We start from the raw sequence: 20,876 nt of genomic DNA on the forward strand, positions 1-20,876 counted from the left end.
AATAGCATCGATTTAGTGGGTCGAGTGCTGTTCTGCCACCACCTTTTGAACTGGGTAGTTTCTTCTCCACAATTTCTATTGTTCATCCTTCTTGCTACCTCGGAAGAGGGTTCATTCATAAACCCATCTTCTGCTTCTGTAAGTCCAACTTAGTCGCAAGTTATAGTATAGGAACTGCTGGGCAGACTTAAGAAGAATAACTTTGGCTGACTTTTCCTTGCTTCTAAACTTTATAGTTGAGTCCAGTTTGACTGTTATTTCCCCATCGCTCCTGCCTTAATGTGCTGATTGTTTCTAGCCTATCGTTCTACTCTTCAACACTATGTTGGAAGACTGTTCTTTTGTCTGCTTAGATAATGGTGAACTGTTTTGATCATGTAAAGGGTATACCATAGTTTGTTGTTTTTCTCACTTGACTTTGAAGGCTGCCACACAGAAGGATGCCATAAACTATATATAGAATCATCAAATAGTACAGCACAGGAGGATACAAAAACAAAGTTGCTGGAAAATCTCAGCAGGGCTGGCAGCATCGGTGAAGATAAAACCAGAGTTAATGTTTCGGGTCCTCAGAACTGGTCGTAGCTGGGAAAACATCAGTTTATATGCAGAAAATAGGGAGGGGTGTGGAGTAGGGAGTAAATGATAGGATAGAGCCTACAGAGAGAGAACAGTTGGACAAATAAAGGAGTTGATGACGATCCGGCTGGGAGGGTAAATAGTTGTTAATGGGGACTGTTAGTGACATACAACAGGTGGTGTGTAATGGCAGACTGTGATAACAAGGTCTGGTGTGTGGGGTAGGGGGCTAGGACATGGGAGAGTTTAGGCCCTAAAATTGTTGGACTCGATATTGACTTTGGAGAACTGTAGGGTCCCCAAGTGGAAAATGAGGAATTGTTCTTCCAGCTTCCCTTGCTTCGCTGGAACACTGCAGCAAGCCAGAGACAGAGATGTTGGCCAGGGAACAGGGTGGTGTGTTGAAGTGGCAGGCAATAGGTAGTTCAGGGTTTTCTTTGCGAGCAGATCGTAGATGTTCTGCGAAGTGGTCACCCAGTCTACGCTTCGTTTCCCCAGTCTAGAGGAGACCACATTGTGAGCAGCAAAAGCAGTAGACTAGATTCTGGGAAGTGCAGATGAAGTGTTGCTTTCACCTGGAAGTTATGTTTGGGCCCTTGGAAAGTGGGGAGGGAGGAGGTAAATGGGCAGGTGTTACACCTTCGCTGGTTACAGGGAAAGGTGCTGTAGGGCTGTGTGAGGGCTGTTGGGGGTGAAGGAAGTATGGACCAGGGTATCCCGGAGGGAATGGTCCCTGCAGAAGGTGGACAAGGCGGGGGAGGGAAATATGTGTCTGGTGGTGGCGTTTTGCTGGAGGTGGCAGAAATGGCCCCTGACGATCTTCTGGATGTGGATGCTGGTGGGATGGTAGGTAAGGACAAGGGGAACCCTATTGCTGGTGAGGGCGGAAGTGCGGGAGATGGGTCGGAGCTGGTTGAGGGCCCTGTCGACAACAGTGCTGGGGAATCCTCGGTTGAGGAAGAAGGTGGACATTTCGGAGGCTCTCTTGTCGAAGTTGGCCTCATCTGAACATGTACGACGGAGACGGAAGAACTGAGAGAATGGGATTGATTCTTTACAGGAAGCAGGGTGCGAGGATGTATAGAAACCAAAAGAACTGCAGATGCTGTAAATCAGGAACAAAAACAGAAGTTGCTGGAAAAGCTCAGCAGGTCTGGCAGCATCTGTGAAGGTAAAAAGCGAGTTAATGTTTCGGATCTGGTGACCCTTCCTCAGAACTGTTCTGAGGAAGGGTCACCGGACCTGAAACGTTAACTCTGTTTTTTTCCTTCACAGATGCTGCCAGACATGCTGAGCTTTTCCAGCAACTTTGTTTTTGTGCGAGGATGTATAGTCCAGGTAGCTGTAGGAGTCGGTGGGTTTATAGTGGATATTGGTGGCCAGTCTATCCCCAGAAATGGAAATAGAAATGTTGAGGAAGGGAAGGGAGATGTCAGAGATAGACCAGGTGAAAGTGAGGCAGGGTGGAATTTGGAAGCGAAATCGATTAACTTTTCCAATTCCAGACGACACAGGGAAACAGCACCGATGATATCATCGATATATCGGAGAAAGAGTTGTGGGTGGGGTCCGGAATAGGACTGGAACAAGGAATGTTCCATGTACCCCACGAAGAGACAGGCATAACTAGGGCCTATGTGGGTGCCCATGGCCGCCCCTCTTACCTGAAGAAAATGAGAGGGATTAAAAGAGAAGTTGTTGAGGGTGAGGACGAGCTGTGGAGGACGGTGGTGGTGGGTGGGGATGGTTCAGGTCTTTGCTGCAGGAAGAAACGGAGTGCCCTAAGACCCTCCTGGTGGGGAATGGACATGTAAAGGGATTGCACGTCCATGGTAAAGAGTAGGCAGCTGGAACCCGCAAACTGGAAATTTTGAAACCGGCGTAAAATGTCAGAGGAATCACAGATGTACGTGGGTAGGGATTGGACCAGGAGAGAGAAGACTGAGTCAAGGTAGGAAGAGATGAGTTCTGTGGGGCAGCAGCAGGCTGAAATAATGGGGCTGCCCGGACAGTCCTGTTTGTAGATTTTTAGAAGGATGCAGAAGTGAGCTATGTGGGGCTGGGGGCTATCAGCTTGGAAGCAGTGGGGGGGGAGGAGGTCAAAGGGTGAAATGAGATCACTTGCCGTAGTAGATACAATGGCCTGGTGCGTTATGGTGGGGTCATCTTCCAGGGGAAGATAGGAGGAGGTATCTGAGAGCTCAGCCTCTGCAAGGTAGAGGTCAGTACACCAGACTACCACAGCACCACCCTTTTATTGGCAGGCTTAATAACAAAATCAGGATTAGATCTAAGTGCACAGAGTGCTGTCAGTTCAGAGGGAGATAGGTTGGATTTGGTGAGGGGGGCAGAGAAATTGAGGCGACTAATATCATGTTGACAGTTTTCAATGAACAGATCGAGTGCAGGTAAGAGGCCAGAGGGAGAGGTCCAGATGGAGGGAGAGTGTTAGAACTGGGCAAAAGGGTATGTGGGATGGGGAGAGGACTCTTGCCCAAAGAAACAGGCACAGAGGCGAAGACGGCGGAAGAAGAGTTCGGCGTTATGTTGTGCCCGAAATTCGTTCAGGTCAGGACGCAGAGGAATAAAACTGAGGCCTTTGCTGCGTACAGAACGTTCAGCATTGGGGAAGGACGGTGAATACCCAACAGGAGGTGGGGTTGGGAGAGGAGATGGAGTCAGAGGGAAATGGGGGGGAAAGGAAGGTTCCAGAGGGCCATGGGTGTCTTTGAGTTGTTGCATTTTGTGGGCCTTGATGCCTGAAAGGAAAAGAAAATGTTTCTTGTTAGCACAACGAATGAGCTGGAGGATGAAGTGGAACTGCGGAGTGGTGTAACCCTGAGCCAGCATGATGCAATGCTGTTGGAGAGGAAGGTTGAGAGTGTGCATGTGACTCTGCATGGCACTGAGCGTGGATCTCAGGATGTGGCGAGAACAGCTGTTCGTGGAACGTTGAACATCACAGAGATATCTGTGATTCTGGGAGGATTCAAAACATGAGGGACGAAACTTCAGTTGGAATCCATGCGGGGGGTGAGTTTGAGCCAGAGGCAGTCACTGAGGAATGTGATATGGCTGTGGAAACGAGTTTTAGCAAATACTTGCTCAAACACCAGGAGTGACAGTGAAATTAATGTCAGTGGACAAGAAGAAAGATTGGAACGAAAACCCATCGGAGAAAGAAGCAGAACTTCTTCAAGGTGGGCATGCCTAGAAGAGATGTGGCAGTGAGTTAAATACGAAATAAAAACTGAAAGAACAGTGGATGCTGTAAATTGGGACCAAAAACAAGGTTGCTGGAAAAGCTCAGCAGATCTGGCAGCATCTGTGAAGAAAGAAATCAAGAGTTTACGTTTTGAGTCCGGTGACTCTTCCTCAGAACTGATCGTAGCTGGGAAAATGTCAGTCTATATGCTGTAAATAGGGAGGGGGGTAGGGTAGGGAGTAACGATAGGATAGAGCCGAGAGAGAGAGAACAGTTGGACAGACAAAGGAGTTGATAACGATCTGGCTGGGAGGGTGAATTGTTGTTAATGTGGACTGTTAGTGACATACAACAGTCTTGGCCTATTTGAGCCTGCACCACCACCTTCGAGGAGCAATGTAGTGAATATTGCTCTAGCCCTGCTATCTTCCCCATAGCCGTGCAATATTTTTTCCCTTGTCACTATTTACAAAATTACCTTTGAAAACTACTTGTAAATCCGCATTTGCAACTGTTATCAGGAAGTTAATTTCATATCCTAACTATTGCTTAAAAAATTCTTCATGTTACCCCAGTTCTTTTGCCGTTTACCTTAACTGCATTCTCTTTGATTACTTACCCATCAGCTGAAACAGTTTGTCTTTATGTACCTTATCAAAAAAGTTTTCCTGATTTTAAATGTTTGTCATTACCACCTTTGCTGTTAACAGCAACTCAATCTTCCGTGGGCTATTCATATGCTGGTAATCCTTGCAAGAGCAATTCAAAACTGATTTCCATGTCTTGCTTTTTTTCTTTTGGTGATATGTTATCTTTTAAAAGGAAGGATCTCAAGTCACAGTCATTCACTGCGGCAAAGCATTTCACTCTAATTTTTTTCTAAAGTCTGCTTAAGTTTGTCATTTCCTAAGTGATCATCTTGTGTCACTAACTCCCCAACCAGAGAAAATAATATTTTTTCTATTCAACCCAACATATATTTAAGTGTGTTTAAAAATAACCCAGTGTTTGTTTTTGAACTTCTTCCTCCCATTGACATAGTTTCAGTAAATTCAATGTACTCAACTATGCAGATTATACTTCGCTGTCTCTGCATTCTCCTCCTTGAGGAAATTGGGAGTGCTGGTATACGATTCTCTTCCCAGTTCAGGAGCTAAGATAATTGTAGTCCACCTTACACTAATCAGCTGCTTTTTACAGATTTGAGGATATAGAGCAAGCATTTGTTAGTCGAAATACTGCATCGTTTCTACATAATATTTATTAACTAAACCATTATTCAAAGCCTTCACCAACCCCTTAAAACTGTAGCTGTCTAGAATTATAAAATGTTACACAATGCTAACAGGTGATTTCCTCAATTAAAACTGGCAGAAGAATTTTTCTCTTAGTCTACGATCTAATCTAATTGCACTTTTCTGCTTGCTTCTCCACCATTTATTTATTAAATATCCATTTAATTCCTTTTAATTTATGGGCAAGACCTTTTTTTACCAGTCATAATTATTAGTAGGTATTTTATATTGTGCATATAGAAGCACTTGTAACTTTTGAATTTTTCTTCTAATCCATTTCGGTAGTTCTCCATCATAGTAAAGGTACACTGACTACTTTTTTTTTTGAAAAGCAGAATACTGTGGATGCAAGCAATCTAAAATAAAAACAAAATACTGAAGGTCATGCAGCAACTGTGGAGTGAGTAAAACAGGTGAAGTGGGAAAAGTTAGAAATGTAATAAGTTTTGAACAAGAGATGAGTGGGACAAGAGCAAAAGGGGTAAGGTTTCCATATGCATACTAAATTTCAAATGAATAGAAACCAGTGACTTTGTACTGTCCCATGCGTGAATTGTTCTAGTCTAGGTTCAACAGTTATTCTCGAATAGGAGTCATTACTGGAGAATGCATTGTGTCTGCCATGTTCTGGTGTTACCTCAAAAGATGAAAATTACATCACTCCAAGGGTTAATCTTGCATTTTTTGGCTGTGTAAATCTTGTCAAGTTTAATGGAGGATTCCTCTCCATGAAGCCTCATTAATTCTTTCACCAAATTTTACCAATCTCGCCTGATTAACTAAGTGTCTACCTCACTCAGAGGTACCCCCCTTATCAGATTTTAATCCTTTTCTACCATTCACTATACCCTGAGCAATTTGCCTCTGTGAAGATATCCTGGAATGGACTGGAATATCAGGTGTCAGCAGCATCTTTAAAAGGCTGTTGTGAACTCAGACAAGGACTGTTAGTCCAGAGCTGTCTGCATGGTTCCTGATGTTTTCACTGAACATGACAGAGAAGGGGAAATTGGCGTTTTGTTTTGTAGGCAGGGACCTGGACGTCCTGTTGGGTGGGATGGTGCAGAGGCAGATTGTTGTTTTCCCCCCAGATCAGCAGTGGCGACCACAACATCAGACCATGCCAGCCTGGACCGAAGTTGCCATCTGGGTTAGTGTAGTTATAGCCATTAGGTCAATGTTCTTCTCCATCCACCATGTAAGTGCCACTATCTTCTCTCTGATACCTCATGCTCATTCTGTCTCTGCTACCTTACCCACAACTCACCAGTGCTCATGCTCTACCACTCTAAAGGGCAGCTGCAACACCTTCCCTCACTCATTCTCACTGACCCCAAAATCCCAACACCACAAGCCCTATGTGCCCTCAGCATTGTCTGTTCACTTGCTCAGCACCAGAAGTGACAGCTGTGCCACATACCGTGTATACTCAAGTGAAAGTTGATCTCATGTAAAAGTCAACCCCCTATTTTTGGCCAAAAAATCTGGAATTTTCCATACATCTCATGTAAAAGTCAACCCTAGTTCTTCACAGATAACAGATCAACATTTTTGAATCAAGGTATTATCTTGTACATAAATGTTACAGTGAGGAAATGCATTTTTTTGTGTTGTTATGTGTTTTGAAATTTCTTCATTTTGTGTAAAAATGCCCTCCAGACAAAGCAAAAAATATACAGCAGTGTTTAAATTGCAAGTTATTGAAGTTGCAGAGAAGACAAGTAACTGTGTAGCAGCAAGGGAATTTTTGTGTTTCAGAGAAACTTGAGAGACTGGAGAAACATATCAAACCAACTTCAGACAATGCCAAACAAAAGTGTGCCAACAGAGGTAAACCTAGCAAGTGGCCACAATTGGAGAAAAAAGTTGCTAAGTGGGTACTTGAAACTCGTCAAAATGGAAAATGAGTTGGTTGTGAAGCCATCCGAATCCTTTATGAAACAAATTAAAGAAGGATGGAATTTTGGATTTTAGGGCAAGTGCTGGATGGTGCACGAGGTTCATGAGAAGGCATGACTTAGTACTTCAGCAGAAAACTAAGACTGCACAAAAGCTGCCTGCTGTACTAGAAGATATTACAGTAATTACTGTAATTCGTTTTTATTTCTTTATTCGTTTAGAGATCAGTTGGGCTTCTGCTAATGATACGGTATTTTGGACATTAGTATGAATGTCAGTCCCTCAAAAGTAGTATCCAAGTAATAGTCGACTCCATAAACTTAACTTTAAAACAGTCTAAAAAATTCGATTTTTACACGCGTATATACGGTACTTCCATCTCCCTTAATAGTTGCCTTGCTTTTATTGCAGAAGGCAAGGCAAGACTGGAATATTGTGAGCAGGGAGTTCAAAGTGAGTGATCATTAAGAGAGCAAGCGGATACCCCAAAGGTGCAACTGCGTCCAGTCCATGAACTGGGTGCAAACTGTCCTTTTTCAGCGCTACAAAATTGTTGTTTCAACTAGAGGTTTTTTTATAGACTCATGGGATTTAGGTGTCACTGATTGGGCCAGCACTTTATTGCCCATCGCTAGTTGCTCTTGAGAAGCTGCCTTCTTGATCCACTGCAGTCCATGTGTGTAGGTGGACATCAGGGATGGAGTTCTGGAATTTTGATCCAATGACACTGAAGGAACAGCAAAATATTTCCAAGTCAGATAGTGACTGGCTTGGAGGGGAACTTGCAGGTGAGAATTGTTCCAATACATCTGCCCTTGTCCTTCTAGTTGGTAGTGCTGGAGAAACTCCGATCTGGCTACATCTGTGGAAAGAGAAACAGAGATAATGTTTTGGATTCAGTATGCTGCTTCTTCATGCCTAAATTTAGTCCTAACTGGGTATGTTGCATTTGAACAGGCGTATCTGAGTTGCGGGATATTTTGCTGGTGCTTTTGGGGAGGATTTAAACTAAATTGGCAGTAATGTGGGAACCAGGAGAGAATATTGGAGAGGAGTACCAGATTGCACACAATACTGAGAGAGACAGTTACAGCTAGAATAGTAAATTAATGTGAGGAGTCAGAATAAGAGAGAAATTAATTTTCTTTCTAAACCAGGGTTATACTGCATGCATTTGAATGCCAGAGTATTGTAGATAAAATTGAGTTAGTGGTACAAATTGACTTGTGGAATAATGATGTGCCCAAAACAGAGTCTGCTGAAGAAAGAGATGGGCTATAGTTGTATGTTCCTGAATTTTAAGAAAGATAGACAAGGAAGAAAAGGAGAAGGCGTAGTGTTATTGGTTAAGGGTACAGTTTCAGTTCTCAAGGGTTCAAGTACTGAATTGCTTTTGTTACGGCTAATGAATAAAAAGGGTGCAATTCTATTGTTCAGAGATAGTAGGAACTGCAGATGCTGGAGAATCCGAGACAACAAGGTGCAGGGCTGGATGAACACAGCAGGCCAAGCAGCATCATAGGAGCAGAGAGGCTGACGTTTCGGGCCTAGACCCTTCATCAGAAAAGGGGGAGGGGAAGGGGGTTTTGAAATAAATAGGGAGAGAGTGGGAGGCGGATAGAAGAGGGATAGAGGAGAGGATAGGTGGAGAGGAAACAAACAGGTCGAAGAGGCGGGGATGGAGCCAGTAAAGGTGAGTGTAGGTAGGGAGTTAGGAAGGGGATAGGTCAGTCCAGGGAGGACGGACAGGTCAAGGGGGCGGGATGAGGTTGGTCAGTAGGAGATGGAGGTGCGGCTTGAGGTGGGAGGAGAGGATAGGTGGGAGGAAGAACAGGTTAGGGAGGCAGGGAGGAGCTGGACTGGTTTTGGGATGCGGTGGGGGGAGGGGAGATTTTGAAACTTGTGAAATCCACATTGATACCATTGGGCTGCAGGGTTCCCAAGCGGAATATGAGTTGCTGTTCCTGCAACCTTCGGGTGGCATCGTTGTGGCACTGCAGGAGGCCCAGGATGGACATGTCGTCTGAGGAATGGGAGGGGGAGTTGAAATGGTTCGCGACTGGGAGGTGCAGTTGTTTGTTGCGAACCGAGTGTAGGTGTTCTGCAAAGCGGTCCCCGAGTCTCCGCTTGGTTTCCATGATGTAGAGGAAGCCACACCGGGTACAGCGGATGCAGTATACCACATTGGCAGATGTGCAGGTGAACATCTGCTTGATGTGGAAAGTCTTCTTGGGGCCTGGGATGGGGGTGAGGGAGGAGGTATGGGGGCAGGTGTAGCACTTCCTGCGGTTGCAGGGAAAAGTGCCGGGTGTGGTGGAGCTGGAGGGGAGTGTGGAGCGGACAAGGGAGTCACGGAGAGAGTTGTCCCTCCGGAAAGCAGAGAAGGGTGGGGAGGGAAAGATGTCTTTGGTGGTGGGGTCGGATTGCAGATGGCGGAAGTGTCGGAGGATGATGCGTTGGATCCGGAGGTTGGTGGGGTGGTACGTGAGGACGAGGGGGATTCTTTTTTGGTTTTTATTGCGTGGACGGGGTGTGAGGGATGAGGTGCGGGAGATGTGGGAGACACGGTTGAGGGCGTTCTCGACCACTGAGGAGGGGAAGTTACGGTCCTTGAAAAACGAGGACAACTGAGATGTACGGGAGTGGAATGCCTCATCCTGGGAGCAGATGCGGCGGAGGCGAAGGAATTGGGAATAGGGGATAGCATTTTTGCAGGAAGGTGGGTGGGAGGAGGAGTATTCTAGGTAGCTGTGGGAGTCGGTGGGCTTGAAATGAATATCGGTTTCTAGGTGGTTGCCCGATATGGAGACAGAGAGGTCCAGGAAGGGGAGAGAGGTGTTAGAGATGGTCCAGGTAAACTTAAGGTTGGGGTGGAAGGTGTTAGTGAAGTGTATGAACTGTTCGAGCTCCTCGTGGGAGCACGAGGCGGCACCGATACAGTCATCAATGTAACGGAGGAAGAGGTGGGGTTTAGGGCCGGTGTAGGTACGGAAGAGGGATTGTTCCACGTAACCTACAAAGAGGCAGGCGTAGCTTGGGCCCATGCGGGTACCCATGGCTACCCCCTTTGTCTGTAGGAAGTGGGAGGAATTGAAAGAGAAGTTGTTGAGTGTGAGGACGAGTTCGGCTAAGCGGATGAGGGTATCAGTGGAGGGGGACTGGTCGGGCCTGCGGGACAGGAAGAAGCGGAGGGCCTTAAGGCCATCTGCATGGGGAATGCAGGTGTAGAGGGACTGGACGTCCATGGTAAAGATGAGGTGTTGGGGACCGGGGAATTGGAAGTTCTGGAGGAGGTGGAGGGCGTGGGTGGTGTCACGGACATAGGTAGGGAGTTCCTGGACCAAGGGGGAGAAAATGGAGTCTAGATAGTTGGAGATCAGTTCGGTGGGGCAGGAGCAGGCGGAGACAATGGGTCGACCAGGGCATTCAGGTTTGTGGATTTTGGGAAGGAGATAGAAGCGGGCAGTGCGAGGTTGGGGAACGATGAGGTTGGAGGCCGTGGGTGGGAGGTCACCTGAGGTGATGAGGTTGTGGATGGTTTGAGAGATGATGGTTTGGTGCTCAGGGGTGGGGTCATGATCAAGGGGGCGGTAGGAGGAGGTGTCGGAGAGTTGGCATCCATGGGCCCAAGAACGCCCTCAACCGTGTCTCCCACATCTCCCGCACCTCATCCCTCACACCCCGTCCACGCAATAAAAACCAAAAAAGAATCCCCCTCGTCCTCACGTACCACCCCACCAACCTCCGGATCCAACGCATCATCCTCCGACACTTCCGCCATCTGCAATCCGACCCCACCACCAAAGACATCTTTCCCTCCCCACCCTTCTCTGCTTTCCGGAGGGACAACTCTCTCCGTGACTCCCTTGTCCGCTCCACACTCCCCTCCAGCTCCACCACACCCGGCACTTTTCCCTGCAACCGCAGGAAGTGCTACACCTGCCCCCATACCTCCTCCCTCACCCCCATCCCAGGCCCCAAGAAGACTTTCCACATCAAGCAGATGTTCACCTGCACATCTGCCAATGTGGTATACTGCATCCGCTGTACCCGGTGTGGCTTCCTCTACATCATGGAAACCAAGCGGAGACTCGGGGACCGCTTTGCAGAACACCTACACTCGGTTCGCAACAAACAACTGCACCTCCCAGTCGCGAACCATTTCAACTCCCCCTCCCATTCCTCAGACGACATGTCCATCCTGGGCCTCCTGCAGTGCCACAACGATGCCACCCGAAGGTTGCAGGAACAGCAACTCATATTCCGCTTGGGAACCCTGCAGCCCAATGGTATCAATGTGGATTTCACAAGTTTCAAAATCTCCCCTCCCCCCACCGCATCCCAAAACCAGTCCAGCTCCTCCCTGCCTCCCTAACCTGTTCTTCCTCCCACCTATCCTCTCCTCCCACCTCAAGCCGCACCTCCATCTCCTACCGACCAACCTCATCCCGCCCCCTTGACCTGTCCGTCCTCCCTGGACTGACCTATCCCCTTCCTAACTCCCTACCTACACTCACCTTTACTGGCTCCATCCCCGCCTCTTCGACCTGTTTGTTTCCTCTCCACCTATCCTCTCCTCTATCCCTCTTCTATCCGCCTCCCACTCTCTCCCTATTTATTTCAAAACCCCCTTCCCCTCCCCCTTTTCTGATGAAGGGTCTAGGCCCGAAACGTCAGCCTCTCTGCTCCTATGATGCTGCTTGGCCTGCTGTGTTCATCCAGCCCTGCACCTTGTTGTCTCCAATTCTATTGTTCACTGTGGTCTCTCGGCTGCCAAATAGTGGGAAGAATGTAAAGGAATTGCAGGAAATTAGTGTTGCAAGCATAAAATAATTATAATGGGGAACTTACCTGAATGTAGACTCGGATAGTGATCGTGTAAAGGACAAGGATGGGTAAGGGTTCCTCAGTTGTGGTCAGGAGAATTTACTACTCTAGTATGCGTCCAATCCAATGAGAAAGGAGGAACTGATGTATCTGGTTCTTGGTAATGAGGGTGGGCCAAGCAGGTATTGGTGGGCAAGGATTTATGGAATAGTGATCACTTCATTATAAAGTTGAGGATGATAGTGGAAAAGAACAATGAGCAATTCCAAATTGGAATAATTAGTTGGTGGATTACTGACTTCAATGGGGTGGTGAGTCTTCAGGTCTGGAATGCATTACTGGGAAGTGTGATGGAGGCAGTATCAATTGAGTTATTCAAGAGGGCTTTCGATAATTGTTTATATTAAAATTGTGTGAAGGATTAGTAGAGGGTAAAAGCAGAAGAATAGCACCAAATCATAATGCTCACTCTTGAGAGCAGTGCAGACAAAATTGGCTGAATAACTGCTTCTTTCACTACAACAATTTTTTCATTTTGGTAGGGCATGAGTTCAAGGATATATACCAACTTGCAAAGAATGTTCCAAGTCCGGATGTTACATGTCTTGAAGGGGAGCTTTCAGATGGTGGTGACCCCATGCATCTGCAGCCCTTGTCGTTCTAACTGGTAGGGGTCACAGCTTTGCAAGGTGTTTTCAAAGGAGGCGTCATGAGTTTTTGTAGCACACCTTGTACATGACATTGCACCGCTGTCACTATGCATTGGTAGTGAATACGTTAAAATGTTAGACAGGATGCTAATTAGCAAGCTGCTTTGTCCTGGATGGTGTCAAACTTCCTGAATGTTGTTGGAGCTGTATCCATCAGACAAGTGGAGAGTATTCCATCGCGCTCCTAACTTGTACCTTGCAGCTGGTGGATAGATTGGGAAAAGAACAGATGACTTGCGAGCTGCAGAATTCTGAGCTTTTCATTTCTTTGTAGCCACCGTGTATATATGGCTGGTTCAGTTAATTTTTTGATCAATGGTAACTCCCAGGATGATGATAGTGGGGGATTCAGCAATGGCAATGACATTGAATATCAAGGGGGCATGGTTAGGTTCTCTCTTGTTATAGATCCGCATCAGACCAACCAAAGTCAGAGTTATGTCTCTCGCCACTGGGCCCACCTCATCAATGTTGCTGTGATGCCCTTCTGCCACTGCTTCACCATGCCAGCACTGGACCCAACCAACAATGAAGCTGCTGATCCTCAAGCACCATCCATTGCCACTGTGCCTACCTCACTCTCATCACCTCTGCTGATGTAGCAGCCACTGATTCCAGGTCCTGTCCTTGCTCCGGAAAAGTAAGAAGGGGCTCACTCTCCTGCATGCTGGGCCCACCCAAGGTCCGCAGTAGACCCACGCCCTGGGCATGACTCAAGATTGCTTGAGGTCAGTGCCCCTGGGTTCACTTGAGGTATGCACACTGGACTATCGCCTCCAGTGATGCCATCCAAGGTCAGGACAAGGTAAGTGAGAAAGAAAAGTGATGGAGTCAGGGTGGGGGTGCGGTGGTGGTGTGGAAACTAAAGAAAAAGAAAAGCGATCAGAGCAGATGCGATCCGGCACAGGAGCCCTACTCCACCACCATCATCGACCTGTATCAGTTGGACAGTTTGCGCAGTTCACCTGTGGTTGTTAGTTGGGTTCACAGTGTGGCACAACTACAAATACTGAAAACTACAGATATTAATACGCAGGGGCCTGTTTTTGCAGACAGGACAAAGATGCTCACATGCCCTGAGAAAGTCCGGCCATCAGCCTGGTTTAAAATTTAAAAAATAGCTTGGCTAACAGGCAGTCAGCAATAACGGGCATTCTCCTTGGCAATGCCTCTACCAATTAGAGTTCACGTGTCAACTAATCAGCACATCACTCTTTCATAAAAGTTGGTTTTCCCTTGAAATTATTTGTGCAAAATGTACTGATGAGTGCAAGATGAAAAGCATAGACAAATATGTATATTTTTCACCAATAACCCAATTGAAAATGGTTGAGATATTATCCTGAAGAACTGATGCAGTGATGTCCTGCGCTGACATAATTGACCAGGAACAACTGCAACTATCTTCCTATGTGCTAGGTATGACTCTAACCAGCAGACAGTTAGTTATTCCCAGAATCCCATTTGCTCTAGTTTTAATTGGGCTCCCTAATGTCACATTTAATCAAATTTTACCTGGATGTCAAGGGAAGTTACTGACACTTCATTGCTGAAGTTCATCTCTCTTTTGTCCATGTTTGGACCAAAATTGTAATGAAGTCAGCACCTGAGTAGCCTGGTGAAATACAAACTGAGTGTCAGTGAGCGAGTTATTCTTTTGTGAGCGTTGCTTAATAGCACAGGTGACGACCTCTTCCATTACATTGTTCATAATTGAGGATAAGCTGATGGGGTGGTATTGGTCAAGTTGCAGTTGTTCTGCTTTTTGTGGACAGGACATAACCTTGTAGCTATTCCATAATGCGTTTGGCTTGGGTCAAGGATAATTTGGTAGTACATATTTTCAGTACTAATGCTAGAATATTGTCAGGGTCCCTGGACTTCACAATATCCAATGTCATCAATCATTTCTTGATATCCTGTGGAGGTTGGTTGAAGATTCACTTCTATGATGCTAGGTACTTCAGGAGGAGGCTAAGATAAAACATCCATTTGATTCTTGTGGCTGAAGATGAGTGCACATGCTTCAACCTTCTTGCTGTGCTGGACTGTGTCATCACTGTGGATGGGAATGTTTTCAGAGTTGCCACCACAAATGTGTCAAGTCTTCCAAATCTAGATCTGATCCATTGGCTATCGGAATGTCCTGTCTGACTTATGCTGTTTCTGCAGTTTGGCATGTAAGCACTGCTGAGTTGTAGAATCGGTGCATTTTTAAAAGGTTTTCCAGCTCCGGCTTTGGCAAGCCTTTCTTCATTGAATGAGAGTTGATCTCCTGTTTTTATAGTAACAGTAGACTGGGAGAGAAGTTTGGCCATGAGGTTTTTTTTAAATCGATTCTGCTACTGATGACCCACAGTGCCTCTTGGATGCCCAGTTTTGAGTTGCAGTATTTGTTTGAAGTCAGTCCCATTTAATACAGTGTGCAGTGGAGGTGTTTTCATTGCAAAGATGAGATCTTATTTTCACAATGACTATGTAATGATTACTTATACCAATACCATCATGGACAGATGCATCTGTGACAGCTAGATTGGTGAGGATGAGGTCAGATAAATTTTTCCCTCTTGTTGGTTCCCTCACTGCATGCCATAGATCAAGTCCAGCAGCTGTGTCCTTTAGGACTCAACCAGCGGTAGTGTTGCCGAGTCAAACTTAGTGATGGCCGTTGCAAGTCCTCAACTCAGTTCATCCTGTTCCTTTATCACCCTCAGCACTTTCTCCAATTATGTTTAACATGAAGCACTATGTGGTAGTCAGCAGGAGCTTTCCTTGCCATGGGGTTGAGAGTCAATGTTGCGGATTCCCATTGCAGCCCTCTCCCAACTTTTTATCCCTGAGCCCAACAGCTCTGATGAGTCTGTTCTGCCAGCAGGACTGGACATACTCTCAGATGATGATAGAGGTTGTCTATAGGACAACTCTCCCAATTGTGAAACCAGCACCAAATATTATTAAATAGATTAAAATTATATCCTTCCAATTTATGAGAACCATGCAATTTTAAGAATTAATGTACCTCTGAGAGGATAGCGTTAACACATGTAAGTGTGATGGGCCACCATCCGTACAGTGTTATCCTCTGCTGCTAGATAAATTCATTTCTTTAATATCTATATCTAGACCAGTTGTCTTAAATCTCACCTTCCTTAATCTTTTGGCAATGTGTTCATTTTAAGCTAAAAACTTATGTTTGTCTGTAGCTGGCTGGCACAGCCATTCAATCCAGTTTGTAATCTTTCTCTCTTAAACGTACTGTCTCTGATCTTCCTACCCAGTGTGCCTTCTGGAGACTAATTTGTCTAACTCTAATTGTATCCCATTCACCAGTCTCATGTGATCCATGGACACTGCCACCTCAACAACAGTGATTGCCCACCTCCACGCTTCTCTTAAATCTTGTTTCTTGTAAACAATGCCACTGCCATTCATTACTGTAATGTGGGTGAAATTATTGGACAGACTGAAATTTGGCTTATGGGTGCTAACACCTTCAGGCTTACTGAAGCCAATCCCCGAAAAAATTTTGGAATATATTCCATTGCCTGCAGTTCAAAGAATTAATTACTTTGGTGATTTAAAGTTTTCAGATTCAGCGGATTATTCCTTTGATGGGTTTAAACCTCTTTTCTTGCCTTTGCTTACCACCCCTACAACCACCTTCTTCCCTCAAGACCCTCTGAAAGCTCCCTTCTCCTCCTATGACCCTCTTGCAGCTGTCCCTCTACCTCCCCTACTTCACATGAGCCTATCCCCGAAAGATGCCCCAACCATAGACTTGGCCAACAGACCTTCCTGACTTGGTCATCTTGCCTTGGCATAATACTCCTTTGGTGTCTCTCTCATTGCTATCATTTTGGATACTCTGTTTGCCACTCATCCATTCTCCAATCGCTACTCTGCTACGTTTTTTGGCTGGGTTTATTACTTGGCCTACCAACAACAAATGTAAGAGAGAAACAAATTGTGAATGGAGGAAAAGCTCTTGACCATTTCCTCCCATTTGATTTAGAGGGTAAGTTTTCTGTAATCAGTGTAAACCCACCCATACCCCCACCGCTGCTCGGGGAAGTGGGGGAATGAATTTCCCAAGGTGATTTGGGGACTCCCAGGAGCAGATTGATGTGTTGCCACTGTGTTTTTTCAGTACTGATGTACAGTTCCCAACCGACGTAATAATCAGATTTAAAACCGACAGCTGCTTAAATTGTTGAAAAAATCAATTAAGTTAGTGTCAGTTTCAAAGTTGTTAATTGTAGAGTTTTAAGTATTCAATGCTTACCTTGTTAAAACAATTTGAAAACTATACTAAAATAGAATTATATCCCGAAGCTTGAGTTTTCAAGATCAGCAAGAATATTCTAGTTTCAATCCCAACAGGTTGTTAAAAAAAGATAGATATGTATCACTAAACGAAACAATAGCAGCCCACTAGTGGCACTAACCTCTGCTACCTCTTTAGATCACATTAGCACAGGAGTTTTAGTCATTCGAACTTCAGAGTTAAGCATCCTCAGGTTGCTGATTTAATACCGAGCTGAGAAGGAATTTCTCCTCTGAAGGTTTTGAATCTGTGGAATTCTTTACTATGGAGGGCTTCTGAGACTGGGTTGTTAAGTGCATTTGAAGACAGATTTTTAATCAGTAAGGTAATTGAGGGTTGTGGGGAAAAGACAGGAAAGTGGATTTGAGGATTATCAGGTCAGCCACAATTTCCTTGAGTATTCTTGATGGGCTAAATGACCTACTTGTGCTCCTATAAGCACAAGTCTTGTGGACTTAGGAAAGCCAGACTGATGAAAGAGGAATTCTTCCCAAAGGACAGCAGTAAACTTAGATGGGTTTTAACCACAATTGGAGAAAATAGCCTGTGCAACTTCCCAAAATGTGCATGAAATGGAGTTTTCAAGATTCAGCTGGTCTGTGAAACCAAAAGTTTATCATACATAAGAATAAGGCCCAATAGCCAATAGTTGCATAACCTAATGGGGTTGTATTGTTTTCATTGTTTGACCAGATAATCAGTGCTGCAGAAATTTTCTCATTTTGTAACAAATATACCTTCAATTTCAAAACTACTGTGTAAGTGACAGCAACGCTCACTATGATATGTATTGAATAATGTATTTCCTTCCCAATAGAAATCAATTAACTTAACTAACTAAACAAATTGATAAATGACTTGTTTGGATCAGATACTGGAATCGTTTTTTTCTGTTAAATAACACTGTGAGAAACAGTCCATTTCTGGGAGCTGTTCGTTTTGCAAAATATCATAAAATCTCAAAATATCTGTAACGCATCCAAAAGACTGCTAAAAATGATGCAGATGCAACAAGGGAAAACAAAGAAGATAATATGATGTAGTTACATACTTTGATTTTAAATTTTAAATCTTCCGTTTACACCTTATTAACATGAATTGAATACTAAATAAAATTACATCCCAGAGATTATAAAGAACATTCCAGTTTCAATCCCAAAAGGCATTTTTAAATATTGAAAATGTAATATAAAACAAATAATATGGTATAATAAACAACGATATGTTTTGTTTGTAAGTGATAAGTAGCTTATTATCACAAGACTTGTACTTGCTTTTTGCATCAAGTTTGTGTGTCAAAGGGTGCATGGAAGTCTTCTGAAGTAATTGGAGAGACTTTAAAAGAAACTTTATTTTAGTACTGACTGCATTTTATTGTATATTTAGAATATGCACGGTTTGGATAAAACATGATTAATTTGTAAATACTCAAGTATTAGTGTGCATTCAGTGTTGATAAAGAGATGCACAAAAACAAAAGGTTATATTATTCAGGGCCCTCTTGTCGTGCAGTGGACCAGGGATGCCAGGGTTTAAGTCCCACCTGCTCCAGAGGTGTGTAATAACATCTCTGAAAAGGTTGATTTAGGAAAAATAGGTTAATTTTAAACAAAGGTTTTATGACAAGATTTTGATGAAGTAACCACATGTAACATAGCCAGATATGCTGCTGACACAAAGACAGGTGGAAAAATAAGTTGCGAGGTGAATACACAGAGTGTGCAGTGGGATTTATTTAAATGAAGTGAGTGGACAAAATTTGGCAGTTGGAGTATAATGTGGAAAAATGAGGTTGTCCAGTTTGATAGAAAGAAGAATGGAACTTTGTTTAAATGAAGAGAAGCTGCAGAATGCTGTAGTACAAAGATTTGAATATCCTTGCACATGAACCACAAAAGCTAACATGTAACCAGGTACATCATAGAATCCTTTATTGCAAGGTGGCTATAGAGTATAAAATTAGAAAAGTCATGCTAAACTGTAAAGGATGTTGGTGAGTACATACCTAGAGTACTACGTACAGTTTTGATCCTACTTAAGGTTACATGCTTGCATTGGAGCCATTTCAGAGAATGTTCCGTGGAGTGATTCTGGCGATGACAGGTATTATTTTGTGAGGAAAAGTTGAGCAGGTTGGGCCTATGCTTATTCAGAAGTCACATGACAACAGGTTATAGTCCAACAGGTTTCTTTGAAATCACAAGCTTTCGGAGTGCTGCTCCTTCGTCAGGTGAACCATTTCTTCAAATAAACCTGGTGGACTATAACCTGCTGTCGTGTGACTTATGACTTTGTCCACCACAGTCCAACACCGCCATCTCCACATCATGGCAGCCACCTATAGTTTTTAGAATTTAGAATGAGAAATGCTGTCACTGAAACATCTAAGATTCTGAAGCAGCTTGACGCAACAGATGCTGTGTGATCTATAACTGAGCAATACAGTTTCAAAACAAAGTGATTTTCTAGTTGAGAAGATGATGAGGAGGAACTCTACTGCAGAGAGTATTGCATGAGTCATTAGACATATTCAGGATTGAGTTAGACAGATTGTTGATTTATGAGAGAGACTATGCGATATGAAAAGTGGTGTTAAGACCCCTGTCAGACCAGCTATTAATTCACTGAGTAGAGCAGCAGGCTGAGGGGGCCATTTGGTCCACTTCTTTTTGTATTTGTGAGTTTTAGTATGTGAAAGATGCAGTGACCTTGCTCCGATTTTTTTTTTTTTTAAATTCTATTCAAATTTATTTGAATGTCTACATTAGATTTGGCACCGGAGGCCTAACCTTTGTCATGGCCTTATGGGTGTCAATATGGTTTTGTGGATCTTCTGCATTTACTTTCTGGTCAGCTGATGTATTTTGAGATGATTGACATCATATTTTTTGCAAATGGCCTAGCTCGGGCTGAAGTGGTCTATGTTCATATTTAAGGAGATATTATATTAGCCACACCTCTCCCACCCTGGCTTTGCCCAATCATTCCCCTGCTTTATGTGCGAACAGTTTGGCCCACCGCCAATATGATTTTAACAGCATGCTTATGCTCTGCTTGCCAAATTATTCTAATCAAACTGTTCAGGGATGTTATCACATGCCTGTGGAGCAGGTGAGACTTGAACCCGGACCTCCAGGTGTCAAGACCCTGCCAGTGTACTACAAGAGGTCCCCTCAAATACAATCACAGAAAATTGGTGATACCAAGGTGTGGAACTGGATGAACACAGCAGGCCAAGCAGCATCACAGGAGCAGGAAGGCTGATGTTTCGAAAATTGGTATTGGGGCCTGGATTGGAGAATCTTAAAACCAAGAGAATTCAATTAGAATACAACTAACATTGATTCTCACCCTTCCTCCTTTCAACGTGTCTGGATTCTGAAATCTAATTTGGCTGTTCAAAGAACTTGAAGATGGGGAATAACAGTTTTGTACAGCTCTTTTGTGATGGTTGCTCATTGGCTGCAATCGACTGAAAGAAAAATTAATGAGAAAATGGTTCTGCACAGTTTTTTTTGCAAGTGGGAGATTTTGGCTTCAATAACAAGGTATTATCAAAAGCACCGCTGTACATCAGAACTGTGCCTGCGGTTTTAAATATGCGGTTTCAAGTGAGAGTTTTCAATAACTCAAATGAATGATATCACTGAGATTTAGTGTTGCTGAAAGAGAGAAAGAGATGTTTAAGCTTTTGAGTCAGTCATCATTAATTGGAGCATGCTCCATGGCGGTGCTATGACTAGTCAGAGTCCACTTGCCAATGAATCAGTACTGTTCTCTTATACAGCATTAATGTTGTTTTCCCTTTACCCTGAGTGCAAGATAGAAAGCTTTGACACAATGTATCTTTTTTTTTCAGCAGTGCTGAAGTTCTATACTGCTAAATGACCATTACTGAGATTCCTGTTACATTTGAATACACAATGCCCGTACTCGATTGTGGCTGTTCATTTTTATTTCCTGTGCGCTATTGCTTTTATTTTTATATCAGTTCGATTCTCTTATTGTGTTTGACTATTTTCATTTATCATTTGAAA

The 20,876-nt window shown here is 44.1% G+C and overlaps 1 protein-coding gene across 2 annotated transcripts in view; it reads left to right on the plus strand.

Moving 5' to 3' along the window:
- qser1 (glutamine and serine rich 1) overlaps window positions 1-20,876 on the plus strand; it is a 143,488-nt gene that overhangs the window by 51,003 nt on the left and 71,609 nt on the right. The window lies entirely within an intron of this gene.

Source organism: Rhincodon typus, chromosome 17, assembly GCF_021869965.1.
Source record: "Rhincodon typus isolate 14 chromosome 17, sRhiTyp1.1, whole genome shotgun sequence".
Classification (NCBI taxonomy): Eukaryota; Metazoa; Chordata; class Chondrichthyes; order Orectolobiformes; family Rhincodontidae; genus Rhincodon; species Rhincodon typus.